This window comes from Meriones unguiculatus, chromosome X (genome assembly GCF_030254825.1).
Source record: "Meriones unguiculatus strain TT.TT164.6M chromosome X, Bangor_MerUng_6.1, whole genome shotgun sequence".
NCBI lineage: Eukaryota > Metazoa > Chordata > Mammalia > Rodentia > Muridae > Meriones > Meriones unguiculatus.
Window position 1 is genome coordinate 159,353,586 of NC_083369.1, and position 14,688 is coordinate 159,368,273.

Here is a 14,688-nt window from a genome sequence, read left to right on the forward strand (position 1 = left end):
CTCACCAAACTTCTAACCCTACAATGTATCCATCAAACACATTAAGTTGATAATGATGCTACTTAGCAATTTTACTATCTTTGCTCATATGTCCTTCTGTGAGCATTCATTTGTTGATGACAACCAACTGAAACTTGAAGGTGCCCTTCCAATTTTGATTCTGAAATTAGTGTATATGGATGCTTGAATGTGAGTTTGTGCACTTCAGTCAATGCCTGAGAAAGCCAGAAGAGGGTGCTGAAACCCATGGACCTGAAGTTACAAGGCAGTTGTGAGATGTCTGACATGGGTGCTGGAATTGCAGTATGGTCCTCTTCAAGAACAGTATACACTCTTAACTGCTGAGACATCTCTCCAGTCCTTCTATCTTTTCTAATCTTTTCAAGCTAGCTAGAAATTTTATTTTCTACCCTTCATTGAAAAAATAGTCTTTAAAGCCAAGCGTATGCTTTTAATCCCAGCATACCAGGCAGATCTTTTTGAGTTTGAGGCCTACCAGGTATACAGAGTGAGTTCCAGGGATACATAGAAAAACCATCAAAAAAAGGCTTTAAAGTCAATAAGCATAAAAGGAACACTTTGAGGGTATATTAGTACCAGCCAGCATAAAAATTGTGGAATAGAATACAAACAGAAAGTCTTGCAAATTTTTCCATAACCACTGTCAAACAGTAGTATCAATATTTTCTTTGGAGAGTTAAAAACAACATATGCATAAATTATAAATTTTTTTTCAAATACAATATTATTGTCTCTCACACATTCAATTAACATTTTCTGTACTACTTCTTTGTCTCTTAGCATGCAAAAGTGAAAACTTAAGTGAAATAAGTGAGCTGAAATTACATTCATAAGCTAAAATCATGTTTAGAAATTAATCACAAATCACTGATCAATCATAAAAACACAAAGACCTGCCCCTTAATATATCTCCTAAAAATATAGTCATTACAGAATACAACTTAGTCTTCTGTTAAGAAAAGTGTACAACTTATTTTTAAATTGAAAAAATGACATCTTACTAGTCCTTACAAATTATGCTATTTTATGAATATACATAAAAATTATGCTCAGTTTAAAAGAAAATGTAACTCAGAAAATTAAACATGTTCTTTCATGTAGTAAAACAAATTCCCTTTAAGCCTTATTTTCTACACAGAAAGAACAAATAGTCACCATTAGTCATGTTCCTAATTTTCCTCAGCAGACCTAGAGCATACACAGGGTAGAATAAGGGCATCATTTTTACATGCAACAGTCTTAACACAAGATCCTTCCGCTCTTTTTTACTGTCCAAAGAGGTAATCACACAAAACTTTTGTCATTTCATGTGGAAATTAGGACCCTCAAACCAAAGTTTACCTGTCATATTCTCAAATAAACATTATCTAAAGAAAAGTCTATTTAAAGTGAAATAAACAGATGGGCACACATCTCTCCATGAAAACTGCAGAGTGGTAAGTTAATTAATTTGATCACACATGCCATCACCAAAAAAGAGATCTGTTCTCCTGTATGCTGCTGCAAGATTGCACCTAAAATGCATTATGCTTGGTTGAACATGCCACACTTAAGAGGCTTCTTAGAAGGTAATATTCTGTTTATGTGCCATTTTGTAAATTCTGTTTATGTGCCATTTTAGAAATGGCAGAAGTAGAGACAGAAAACCATTCATCTCTTCACTCACTTGAATACTAGCTTGGAAATATTCCCTACCTTAAAGTCAGTAGTTTGCAGACAATTACAAGGGTATATGTACCAATTACAAGGGTATATGCCTGAACAAAACGTAAAGGAGTCATGTTATATTGGGGAAGAGGCAGTGACATAAATATACCCCATATCTAAGACTTAAAAACCGATTAGTTAGACTAACAAGGAGGAAGTGAGGACGGAAGCTAACTCTAGGGGAAAAGGAAAACGCAACCATGTACAAAGAACCAGAAACTTAAGCCCACATGTGCAATCAGGGAGAGAAAAAAAATACCTCAAAGATGAAGGGAAGATGAAAATTAATAATAAGCCATTTCGAAAACCCAGACATCATTACAACAATTAAAAAACAAAACAAAACAACAACAGAAAAAAACAACAACAACATGAGAGCAGGAAGAATAAGGACAAAGTAATAATGGTATTATGCATAAAAATATCACAGAAGTTTGTGTACTTCACCAAAATAATTTTAAAGATAGAAATAAAATAAAATTTTTAAAAATAAAAATAAAAAAGCAAAAACCCTGACCACACAACAAAGAGGCAGATGAAGAACAGTCACACACTGTGGGCAGAAAGGCAAATCACTCTAGCTGCTTTGCAAAACCTATCTAGCAGTTCCTTTTAGAGTTAAAAATACTTTTACCTACAATTTGGTAGTCTTGTTCCTTGACATTTACCCTAATGAAATGAAAACTTACATTTACAAAAAAAATGCACATATAGATGTTGCTAATGATTATATTTGTAATTGTGGAAACCTATTTTCATTTGGGGAGTGGGCCAGCATACTGGTTTGATCATTCATACCCGCAGCAATAGAAATGAGTCTGTTCTCTAATATATTGATTCACAAGCATGAATCTTTAATTCATTTTGGATTATGCAGAGCAGATTCTGGCAGAATTATGAGGCCAGATATTATGATTTCATATATATGCTATTTTACAAAAATCAAATTTATAGGCAGAAAACATATCAGCGGTTGCCAGGCTAGAGATTGGAAAGAACCATCTACCAAGGGACAGAGTGATGGAATATTTTATACACTAGGTATAGTGGTTAGGACTGCACATATTTGTAAAAATTCAGAGAACTCTATACCAAAATGTTTCAATTTTACTATATGCAAAATACACACAATGTTAAACATCAAAGGAAAGAAAGATGAGACATCATGGATACAAACAGATGAGAATGAAAAATTGCACAGGATGGTCACATCATAAATTACTCTGGTAAAAATTTTCATATTTTAGCCCCAAAGCATCTGTTCCAAATGAATTTAAGGAAGACACAGACCCAAGTCAGCTCGGTCTGAGAAATACACTGTTAAGAGTTACAAACAGAGAGCACCTGAAAGGCAATTACCAACCACCTTGGGAACTCCAGAGATAAATTGCTGGGGACCAAGAGCCCCGGGCTTCTAGGTCTGGTGAGTGCAAAATTATTGAAGCCTGGGTATGTAATCAGCTTCAACCACCTGCACGGAACTTCCCGAAAGGTTGCTAAACCACCCCCAGTCCTGACTGATTTTATTTATCCCAGGAAGTGCCACTTATGCAAGAGATAATTTGCCCCCTTTCCCCGCTCAGGAAGGTAGTCGCTTCCTTATTTCAAAAAATATAAAAGTACAGTTCCAGGGTGCAATAAACAGACCTCGAGAAAATTTTGCCTGGTCTCGCTCTTTCTTTCCTGCCCGTTTTTTCTTGCATGTAAGGTCCTCCTTTGAACCCCACGAATAACTGCGTCCCGCGGGTCGGGGCAATAAATTACCAAGACCCAACTAAGGGACATGCAGTGGAGACACCAAGACAAAGATAAAGATTAGAAATCCTCAAGTTTCTACCATGAGTAGAAAAAAAAAAAAAAAAAAAAAAAAAAAGAAAGAAACATTTCAAACAGGCTGTTTTCAATGATTGTGGAAGATTCAATTGCAAACATCCTGGTAGATGTATCTGACTGTAGCTCAAGGTGAGAAATGGGACCATCCCAAATTAGAAAGAAAAACAACTGGACCTTGAATAAGGGCCAGCTAAGAAGAAAGAAGAACAAGTCAGGCAATTTAGGGGAGGACTGTCCTTGGAGCTGTGAGCTCCCCGCTACAGCTGCCAGCCCGCATTACTGCTATCTTTTCTGCTGACTAATCAATGTAGAGGCCTGATTTTTTTAGGAATAAAAACTCTGTGCTTAGTATGCTCGGGGTCATCTCCTGCTTTGAAGGGACGACCCCCATCGCGATTGGAATAAACTGCCTCTTGCTTTTGAATCGAACTGCGGTCTGTGAGTCACTTTGGGGGAGGGAGCGGTACGGACCCTGCACCGGGAGTGCAGGTTTTGCATGTGGTGCGTCACCCAGGAAACCGATGCGGCCCTTCCCCAACCCTCACCAGACCAGGTTCGGAGGTCAGGTTGAAACAGGTCAGTCATTTTGTTTGTTTGACTTCAGGTTTCTGCAGATTCTGTTTTGTTCTGGTTAGGCGCCTGTCTGAACCGTCTTGGTTGCTTGATTAGGCTATTTCGATTGACAGGCACGTCAGATAATTGAAAAGCCAGGAAGCTGGAGGACGCGTTTGTTGGGAGGTTGGATCAGCGATGGTCCTCCTCCCGTCTGAGTCTGATTTTCGAAGAGACCGGCCAGGGAGCCTTTCCGTTAGGGTACTGTTGTATCACCCGCAAGGGCGTCCTTGTCTGATTGCTAGTTTGGTTCTTTTTGTCTCTGTTCTTGTTGCCTCTCTGACTTTTTTGACAGAAGATTTCATTATGGGACAGACGGTGACTATACCCTTATCCCTCACCCTTGACCATTTCTCAGAAGTGAAATATAGGGCACATAACCTCTCAGTGGAAGTTAGAAAAGCGAAGTGGCAAACCTTTTGCTCCTTGGAATGGCCTGCTTTTCAGGTTGGATGGCCACCAGAGGGCACCTTTCACCTTGACACGATTCTTGCTGTTAAGGGCTAAGACCCTCCAAGCACAGGGGGGGCATACTGATCAGGTACCTTATGTCCTAACCTGGGAGGATATTGTTCGCCATCCACCCCCCCGGGTGCGCCCCTTTGTTCTCCCCACAGAGACTCCATCGACAACTGGTGCCCTTAAGGAAGAGGAGAAAAAGAAAGTGCTCACTTCTCCAGAAGCAGACCTCCTCCTTTTTGACCTTCTGCCCCTTTATCCGCCAGCCATGGCCCCTACCCCTGCCAGTTCCCTGGCCGGTTCTCCTGCCAGACCTCTGACCGTTTCCCCTGTCAGTCTCCCGGAGGCTGTCAGTTCTCCCTCGGGGCCTAGGGCGGGGCTAGCATGCAACTTTCCTAGTCCCCTCACAGGTCCCTCAGAGCTGCCGCCACAGACATCCTTGGCGCCACAGACACCGCCAGAGGTCCCGCTGCACTTACCAGCTGACCCTGCTCAGAATGAACGGGGCCCAGCAGCTGGAACACAAAGCCGCAGAGCAACTCAGCTGGACTTGGTGGCTCTCCTGTTGCGAGCCTATGGATTCCCAGATGGAGACAGGGAACACCCCCTTCAGTACTGGCCTTTTTCCACAGCTGATCTCTACAATTGGAAGGCTCACAATCCCCCTTTTTCTGAGAACCCCCAAGCCTTGACTGACTTGTTTAAATCTGTCCTTTTCTCTCACCAGCCCACTTGGGATGATTGCCAACAGCTTTTACAGACACTCCTGACTACCGAGGAGAGGGGACGAGTTCTTCTAGAAGCAAGGAAGTATGTCCCGGGAGCGGATGGGAGGCCTACAGTTTCTCCCCGATGAGATTAATAATGGGTTTCCTCTCTCTCGTCCTGATTGGGATTACAATACACCAGAGGGTAGGCAGCACTTGAAGGTTTACTGCCAGACTCTAATGGCGGGTCTCTGTGGGGCTGCTCGAAGACCCACCAATTTGACTAAGGTAAGAGAAGTGGTCCGGGGGCCGGAGGAATCTCCTGCAGCCTACTTAGAACAGCTGATGGATGCGTTCCGCCGGTTTACTCCCTATGACCTTGCTTCAGATGAGCACAGGGCAACTGTAGCTGTATCTTTCACAGATCAGTCAGCTAGGGATATTCGTAGGAAACTTCAGAAATTAGAAGGTCTTCAGGATAAGTCGTTGAAGGATTTAGTGCAAGTAGCAGAGAAAGTCTTCTATAGTCGAGAAACAGAAGAAGAAAAAGAAGAAAGGAAACAGAAAGAACAGGAGATGAGAGAGAGAGAGACAAGAGGCAGGATAAAAAATTGACTAAGATTCTGGCCACCGTAGTTCAGGAAAGTCGTACTGAAAGGGAGAGAGTTCCTGGCAACTGTAAGGGCCCTTTGTCTAAGGACCAGTGTGCCTACTGCAAGGAGATGGGACACTGGAGGAGGGATTGCCCCAAAAGGAAGAAGAAGCAGCTGAATTCTCGAGCCACAGGGACCAGGGTCCTGACCTTAAACAATGACAGCGATTAGGGAGGACCGGGTTCGGTTCCCCTCCCCGAACCCAGGGTAACCCTCAAGGTGGAGGGGAAGCCAGTTCATTTTCTAGTGGATACTGGCGCTCAGCATTCAGTTCTGTTGCAAGACTCAGGGGCTAAGAAAGAAAAAATATCATGGGTTCAAGGGGCCACTGGATGTAAGCAATATACATGGACTACCCGAAGAACAGTGGACCTCGGAGTGGGCCGGGTATCCCACTCATTCTTAGTCATGCCTGACTGCCCATACCCATTTCTGGGATGGGATATCCTGACCAAAATAGGAGCCCACATCTATTTTAACCCAGAAGGCCCACAGGTTACACATAAAAGAGGGGATCCTATTCACGTGCTTACAATTCACTTGGAAGATGAATACCGGCTATTTAAAAATTTAAAAGAGGGGGAAAAAGACATTGACTGGTGGGCAAAAAAAAATACCCTGAGGCCTGGGCTGAAACAGCTGGATTAGGGAAAACAAGAAAGCAACCGCCAGTCCAGATAGAGCTAAAACCTCAGGCAGCCCCAGTTGCAGTGCGGCAGTATCCAATGTCTAAGGAAGCCCATGATGGGATTCACCCTCATATACAGCGACTCCTTGACCTAGGGGTTTTGAAAATGTGTCAATCTGCTTGGAATACTCCATTACTGCCGGTCTGGAAGCCTGGGAGCAACGATTATCGGCCTGTGCAAGACCTGAGGGAAGTTAGCAAACAGGTTATGGACTTACATCCAACAGTCCCCAACCCGTATAACCTGCTGAGCTCCCTTCCCCCTGACAGAGCCTGGTATACTGTTCTAGACCTTAAAGATGCATTCTTTTGTCTTCGACTTAGCCCTGCCAGCCAAGACATTTTCGCTTTTGAATGGAAAGATCCCGACTCCGGGGTCTCGGGCCAACTAACATGGACTCGACTTCCCCAAGGATTTAAGAATTCTCCTACCATATTTGATGAAGCCCTGCACCGAGACCTGGCACACTTCCGGGCCACAAATACTCAGGTAACTCTTCTCCAGTACGTGGATGACATCTTACTAGCTGCAGATTGTCAGAAAACCTGTCTCAAAGCCACCGGCCAACTGTTACAAAAATTGGGCGAACTCGGCTATAGAGCATCAGCAAAGAAGGCCCAGATATGCCGGAAACAGGTCAGTTACCTGGGGTAACTAAAGGAAGGAAAAAGATGGTTATCGGAGGCTAGAAAAGAGACTGTGTTTCATATTCCCCCTCCATGAACTACAAAACAACTGAGGGAATTTCTTGGTACAGCGGGGTTTTGCCGATTATGGATTCCTGGGTTCGCTGAAATGGCAGCCCCTCTGTATGCCCTTACAAAATGACTGTTTTTCCTGGGGAAAAAATTAACAGGCTGCATTTGATAATATTAAACAGGCTTTAATGTCAGCTCCAGCCTTGGGACTTCCTGATGTCACTAAACCTTTTCATCTCTATGTGGCCGAGAACCAGGGGATGGCTAAAGGGGTGTTAACTCAAAAGATTGGACCCTGGAAGAGACCGGTAGCTTATTTATCTAAAAAGCTTGATCCAGTAGCAGCAGGATGGCCGACCTGCCTTTGGATAATAGCAGCAGTCGCCGCATTGGTAAAGGATGCTGACAAGCTGACCTTGGGACAAGATCTTACTGTTTATGCCCCTCATGCCCTTGAGAGTGTTGTCAGACAGCCACCTGATCGCTGGCTCACAAATGCTCGCATGACTCATTACCAAACTTTGCTTTTGAATAATGACAGGATTACTTTTGCCCCAGCAACGGGGCTAAACCCTGCCACCCTGTTACCAGATCCAGAGATTCAGCCCCCAAAGCATGATTGCTTGCAGGTGTTGGCGGAGGAACAGGGATGGCGAAAGGACTTAAAAGACCAGCCTCTGCCGGATGCAGAGGTGACATATTACACAGATGGGAGTAGCTTTTTGAAAAATGAAAAAAGAAAAGCAGGAGCAGCGGTGGTGGAAGGACACAATATGGGCCCAAGCGCTGCCTGAAGGCACCTCTGCTCAACGAGCAGAACTAATTGCCTTAACTCAAGCATTAACTTTGGGGAAAGGCAAAAAGATAAACATCTACACTGACAGCAGGTATGCCTTTGCTACGGCCCATGTGCACGGGGCCATCTACCAGCAGAGAGGCCTATTGACATCAGCCGGTAAAGAAATTAAAAATAAAAATAAAATCTTGGCCTTGCTCAATGCCTTACTACTGCCCACCAAGGTAAGCATAATTCACTGCCTGGGACATCAGAAGGGAAATTCCAAGGCAGCAAAGGGAAATAACATGGCTGATCAGGAGGCTAAAGCAGCTGCCAGAGAAAGTCCTGCTCCAATGATATTAACTACTGAATTGCCAGAGAAGAAACAGCTAAAATACTCAGAGGACGACCTGGAGCAAGTACAGAGAAAACAAGGGACATTCGATGCTAATGTGGGAGCATAAATTGACTCCAAAGGTAAGGTCATTTTGCCACAGGAAGATGCTAAGAGACTAATAGCGCAAATGCATCAATGGACTCATTTAGGGGCAAGGAAATTGACTGAAATTGTTCTCCTATCTCCTTACCGAATACTAAACCTCACTGCTCTAACCGAAAAAGTGACTCAGACATGTATCCCTTGCCAAAAGGTAAATGTAGGGAAGAATTTACAAAGCTCGGGAAAACGGTTAAGGGAAACTAGACCTGGAATGCATTGGGAAGTGGACTTTACCGAGATCAAGCTGGCCAGGTATGGAAATAAATATCTTCTAGTCTTTGTAGATACCTTCTCAGGATGGGTGGAAGCTTTTCCCACCAAGAAAGAGACTGCTCTGGTTGTAGCCAAGAAGATTTTAGAAGACATTTTCCCCGGTTTGGAGTTCCAAAGGTAATCGGGTCAGACAATGGGCCGGCCTTCGTTGTTCAGGTAAGTCAGGAGGTGGCCAGATTTTTGGGGACTAATTGGAAATTACATTGTGCATATAGACCCCAAAGTTCAGGACAAGTAGAAAGAATAAATAGAACTCTAAAAGAGACCCTTACTAAATTGACCATGGAGACTGGCGGTGACTGGGTGGTACTCCTCCCTCTGGCTCTTTTTAGGGTCAGGAATACTCCTTCCTTGTTGAATCTCATGCCTTTTGAACTATTGTATGGAATTCCTGCTCCCTTGACTCTCCTGGGAGACCCTCTTGACATAACTAGTGGTAACTCTGACTTTTTGTCCAGGTTAAAGGGACTGCAGCTTATTAAAAAAGAAATCTGGATCAAGGTTGACAGTTCATATGCGCCAGGATCCTTAGAGGTGCCACATTAGTTCCAAGTTGGAGACTTGGTTTATGACACCGTAGTCAAAATTTAGAACCCCGGTGGAAAGGTCCTTACTGCATCCTGCTCACCACCCCAACGGCTGTGAAGGTAGAAGGCATTGCTGCTTGGATCCACGCATCACATGTCAAACCCGCTCCAGAGGACTCCACTTCTGACTGGAAAGTCCAGCCCAGTGACAATCCCTTAAAACTTAAACTTGTTAAAAATGTTAGCCGTGGGTGATATCCACAAACTGCTGGTGCTTTTGGCTCTGTTAAGCACTTACAATACTTGCTTGGGCTCCAGTCCTCACCAGCCCAAACTTTTGACTTGGGAAGTAACTAATCAGAGACATATTATAATTTGGTCTGTTTCAAAGATAGCCCCACCCTTCACATGGTGGCCAGACTTGTACCCTGACCTTTGTAAAATGGCTCTAGGAGCACCTGCTAACTGGGATTTGCAAAGCCACCTAGACCCCAACGTGGTTCCTGGGGACCATAGACATGGGTCTTTTAGTGAGAGAAGGGGCTTAGATCCCTGGGGGGGGGGCTGTGGGACCACCAACCACCGCAGTATGCTGCGAGTCCTAACCTTTTATGTATGTCCAGGACCCCAACAGCAACCTAAAATGGTAAACAAATGTGGGGGGAGAAATGACTTCTACTGCAAAAATTGGGGGTGTAAAACCACTGGCGATACTTACTGGAAGCCTACCTCCAGTTGGGATTACATTGTTGTTAAAGCTAATTACAGTTATGCCCAGCCCCCAGACTGGGGACCAAACAATAAGTGGACTAATCAGCCAATATGTACCACCTGGTGCCACCCCCTGCTAATCCGGTTCACAGACGCTGGAAAACAAATTTCAACTAACTGGGTGACGGGGTTCACTTGGGGCCTACAAATATATAAAAAAAAGATATGATGATGGGTTACTTTTCACCATCAAATTAAAAATAACAGCCCCATCTGCTAAAGTAGGGCCAAATAAAGCTGGCCCTCACCTGGTTCCCCCAGTGAAAGCGGACCCCCAGACTATAGTCCCACGTCCAGCAACCCCCTCACTGACTCCTAACTCAAAAATGGGTAAAGATTCTTCTTCCCCTAAGCCTCCTGGACCATACATTACTTCCCTAGCACAGGGGGCCTTTCAGGCGCTAAATAACACCAACCCCAAGGTTACTGAGTCTTGTTGGTTATGCTTTGGAATTGCTCCCCCATATTATGAAGGAATTGCCTTTACAGATGAGATAAGTAACTCCCAAGAGGCAACAGCCTGCCGTTGGACGCAAAGGGAGGCTAGACTTTCCCTGTCTGCTGTTTCAGGGCAAGGACTCTGTGTAGGTAAAGTCCCCCCAGTCATCAGTTTTTATGCAACCAAACCTATGATGTTGCAGGTCTGTCTGGGTACCTCATACCACCAATCGATGGATGGTAGGCCTGTGTGACAGGGATCACTACTTGTGTCAGTACTCAGGTGCTTGTCAATTCATCTGACTACTGTGCCCTGGTCCAGGTAATCCCCCGAGTCACCTATCACCCATATGAAGAGCCCTTCCAATTCTGGGACTCTGTGGGGGAACCGCTGATATGAACAAAAAGAGACCTGGGAATTTCCTTAGCCATAATGCTTGGGGTCGGGCTAGGAGCAGTAGGGACAGCAGCTGGAGTGTCGGCTATAGCCCTCCGACATAGCGGGTTAAATGAGCTTAGGGCAGCTGTTGATGAGATTATAGAAAGATTAGAAAGCACAATTAGAGAGCTCAAAGATTCCTTACAGTCATTATCAGAGATGGTGTTACAAAACAGAAGGGGCTTAGATTTATTGTTTTTGCAATAAGGAGGTTTATGCGCTGCTCTAAAAGAAGAATGCTGTTTCTATGTCCACCATACTGGAGTTGTCACTGAGACCCTAGATAAGGTCAAAGAGGGCTTAAAAAAGAGAAAGCGAGAACGAGCCCAAAGCCTAGGATGGTTTAAAGGATGGTTTAATTCCTCTCCATGGATGACCACTTTAATCTCCACCTTGTTAGGCCCTTTGCTAATTCTTCTCCTGATTGTAACTCTTGGCCCTTGCATTCTTAATAAGCTAGTCAATTTTGTGAGAGAACGGATCAGTACCGTTCAGTTCCTTATGCTTCGACAGCAGTATCAGCAATTAGAGATGCAGGCTGAATCTAGCCTGTAATTTTAGGGTTAAAATTATGCCAAAGAAAAAGGGGGGAATGAGAAATGGGACCATCCCAAATTAGAAAGAAAAACAAATGGACCTTAAATAAGGGCCAGCTAAGAAGAAAGAAGAACAAGTCAGGCAATTTAGGGGAGGACTGTCCTTGGAGCTGTGAGCTCCCCGCTATAGCTGCCAGCCCGCATAACTGCTATCTTTTCTGCTGACTAATCAATGTAAAGGCCTCATTTTTTTAGGAATAAAAACTCTGTGCTTAGTATGCTCAGGGTCGTCTCCTGCTTTGAAGGGACGACCCCCATCGCGATCGGAATAAACTGCCTCTTGCTTTTGCATCGAACCGAACCCTGGTCTGTGAGTCTCTTTGGGGGAGGGAGCGGTACAGACCCTGCACCGGGAGTGCAGGTTTTGCAAAGGGAATTAATGAGACATAAAATTAGATATAAGGCTCAGGATATTTGTAGCCATGAAAATATGAGGTTGAAATCCTTCACAGATGGAACACATAGAATGAAAGCTATAGAGAAACCTAGGAATCATCATGAGCAGTGCCAGCATTGTGGAGCAGAATAAATAGGAGTTCTTATGTACCTAAAACGTTAGGTGTTCTCTTGGAATTCTCTAGTTTTATGTTTGGTTTGATCACCTTGGCAAAAGAGGCAGTTAAGAAGTGTTGGGAGTAGCCCAAACTTTCCCCTTCTATTTTTGGTACTACTGGAGTATATCCAGCAAAGAGAACAACAATGTATTGGACAATTGCTTTTGTTCATTAAACACAGAAAGTTCAACAAGAGGGATTCAAATGCAGGTTAACTTACCTGAAGAGTGCAATATCTTGGTAGCTGTACAAATGATTCTATGTTTTCTTTTAATGGCTCTAATATTCCAATGAAGTATCAGAAAACAATATGACTTTAGAGAATTAATTTTTAACTAGTGATACGCACCAAAATTCTTCATGGGTCTTTCTCAAGATACCTACACCATTACAAAAGCTTCCCCACAGAAAATTCTGATTGAGAATATTTTGGTTAAGGTCCAAAACTAACTGTAATGGTCCCATAAGTGATTCTGATGCACATACATATCACAGCACATCAATTCTAAGACTAAGTAATAAACCAAATTTGGTTCCACAATCAACCAGAGTTTTCATTCTAAAGCTTCTGTACCACACACTAACCTCCTAGGAAGCTCTGAGTCAAGAACTTAGAAGCAATCCACCTTCCAAGTAATACCTCAGATTGTGAAACCTAATCCCTTTCAGATACTTATAAGCCACACACCAGCTTTGGCTTGGTAAATTTTAGAAGATCCAGCTTGCCATCAGAATTCAGAAAAAAATGATCCACTCTATTGCTTAAACCTCAGCTGTTAGTTTTAATAATGACCCTGCCAGCAAGACTATTACAACCATGACTTAACAGAACCAATCTGTTGTACTGTAATATTTACAGTCGATTTTTCCAAAACCAAGATTTTCAAGATTACACCTCTCAAATTATATCATACATATTGATGAAACATTTCAAATATAATTATCTAGGAATAAAAAATGGTTATGGCAACCAAAATTTACAATTACCCATTTCTTCTCTTAACTGACAATTTCTACTTCAAAGTAATAAACCCCACAGGCTGCTAGTATCAGGTGTGTGACTTGAACAGATGCTGCATCTAACGGAGTTCTACCATGACCTACATGTGAAACTTGAAAATCAAAGGACAGATGAGGTTTTCACCTGAAAGTCTTAAAAAATTAAAAAAAAAAAAAAACTAAGGCACTTAGATGAAATTTAAATTCTGTTCTCAGTATTTCAGGTAACTGAATAAGTAACAAATCATTTACCATTACAGTTACTTCAATATGCAAAATAGCTGCAGCTAGCCAAAAGACTCTTCACACTAATACTTGGTTGTATTGAGAGTTCAAAATCTAGCCAGGCTGTGGTGGCACAAGCCTTTATTTTAATTCCAGCACTGGGAAGGCAGAGGCAGGCAGATCTCTCTCAGTTAGAGGACAACCTGGACTGCAGAGTAAGTTTCAGAAAAACCAGGGATACACAGAAATATCTTGTCAAAAAAAAAAAAAAAACCAAAAGTTTTCAAGAAAAAAAGAATTAAGAATCTGAGCAATCTGAGTATGGACAATGGCCCTGTTTTTTCTTTCAAGATTTTAAAAAGATTCTCTTTATGTGTAAGTGAATGAGTGTCACTGGGTATGTATACCACCTGTGTGCCTGCTGCCCAAATGCCAGAAGAACATGTTGGATCCCTTGGAATTGCTTTTATTATAGGCTATTGTGAGGTTGCTGTGTGGATGCTGGAAATCAAATCCAAATCCTCTGCAAGAACGACTGACTCATCTCTCTGGTTCCCAAACAAGAGAAACTTAAGGCTATAATTTTCAGTTATTCTGGATTTGCAGCACAAGAGAAAATGATCATAATTTTATCAGATCTAAATCTGTATTTAATTTTTAACATTCCTTTTTGGTATTATGTTCTTTTGTAATGTATACAAGTTCCCCTTGTTCATTCAAATGCTGGTTTCTCTACCCCACTATCTGGTTTCAATCCAGACAATGTATTATGATGCTTAGCATCCATCACCTGTCTCAAGTTTGTGTAACATGCCACCACCACCATTTGTTCTCTATGTTGTCAATTAAAAAAAAAAAAAAAAAAACAGCCATTGCTATGCAAGGGTAGAATAGGGTGGGACATCCTGATCCAGAGGGGAGAGGAAAGAAGACAAAGGATAGGAGCAGAGGTCGGCAGGAGAGAACTTGGAACCACATGGAGAGATGAACAGAACTTAACATATGACTAAAAGAAAGTATAATGAGTAAAATCTGAATGGTAGGAAACTATGTGGGTTTGGAGGTTTAGAATGGAGTAATCATTGCCTAGCTTTGTGCTCTAGGTTAATTAAATAAATCCTAGACTCTGTGTGGTGATATGATTTGGTGTCCCTGATTTAGGAATAACCACTGGCTAACTAAAACATAAATCAATAATAAATATTAATAT

The 14,688-nt window shown here is 42.7% G+C and overlaps 1 pseudogene; it reads left to right on the top strand.

The window, feature by feature from the left end:
* The first annotated feature begins 4,311 nt into the window (after positions 1 to 4,311).
* Positions 4,312 to 9,711, top strand: LOC132650010 (uncharacterized; annotated as a pseudogene).
* The last annotated feature ends 4,977 nt before the right edge of the window (positions 9,712 to 14,688 follow it).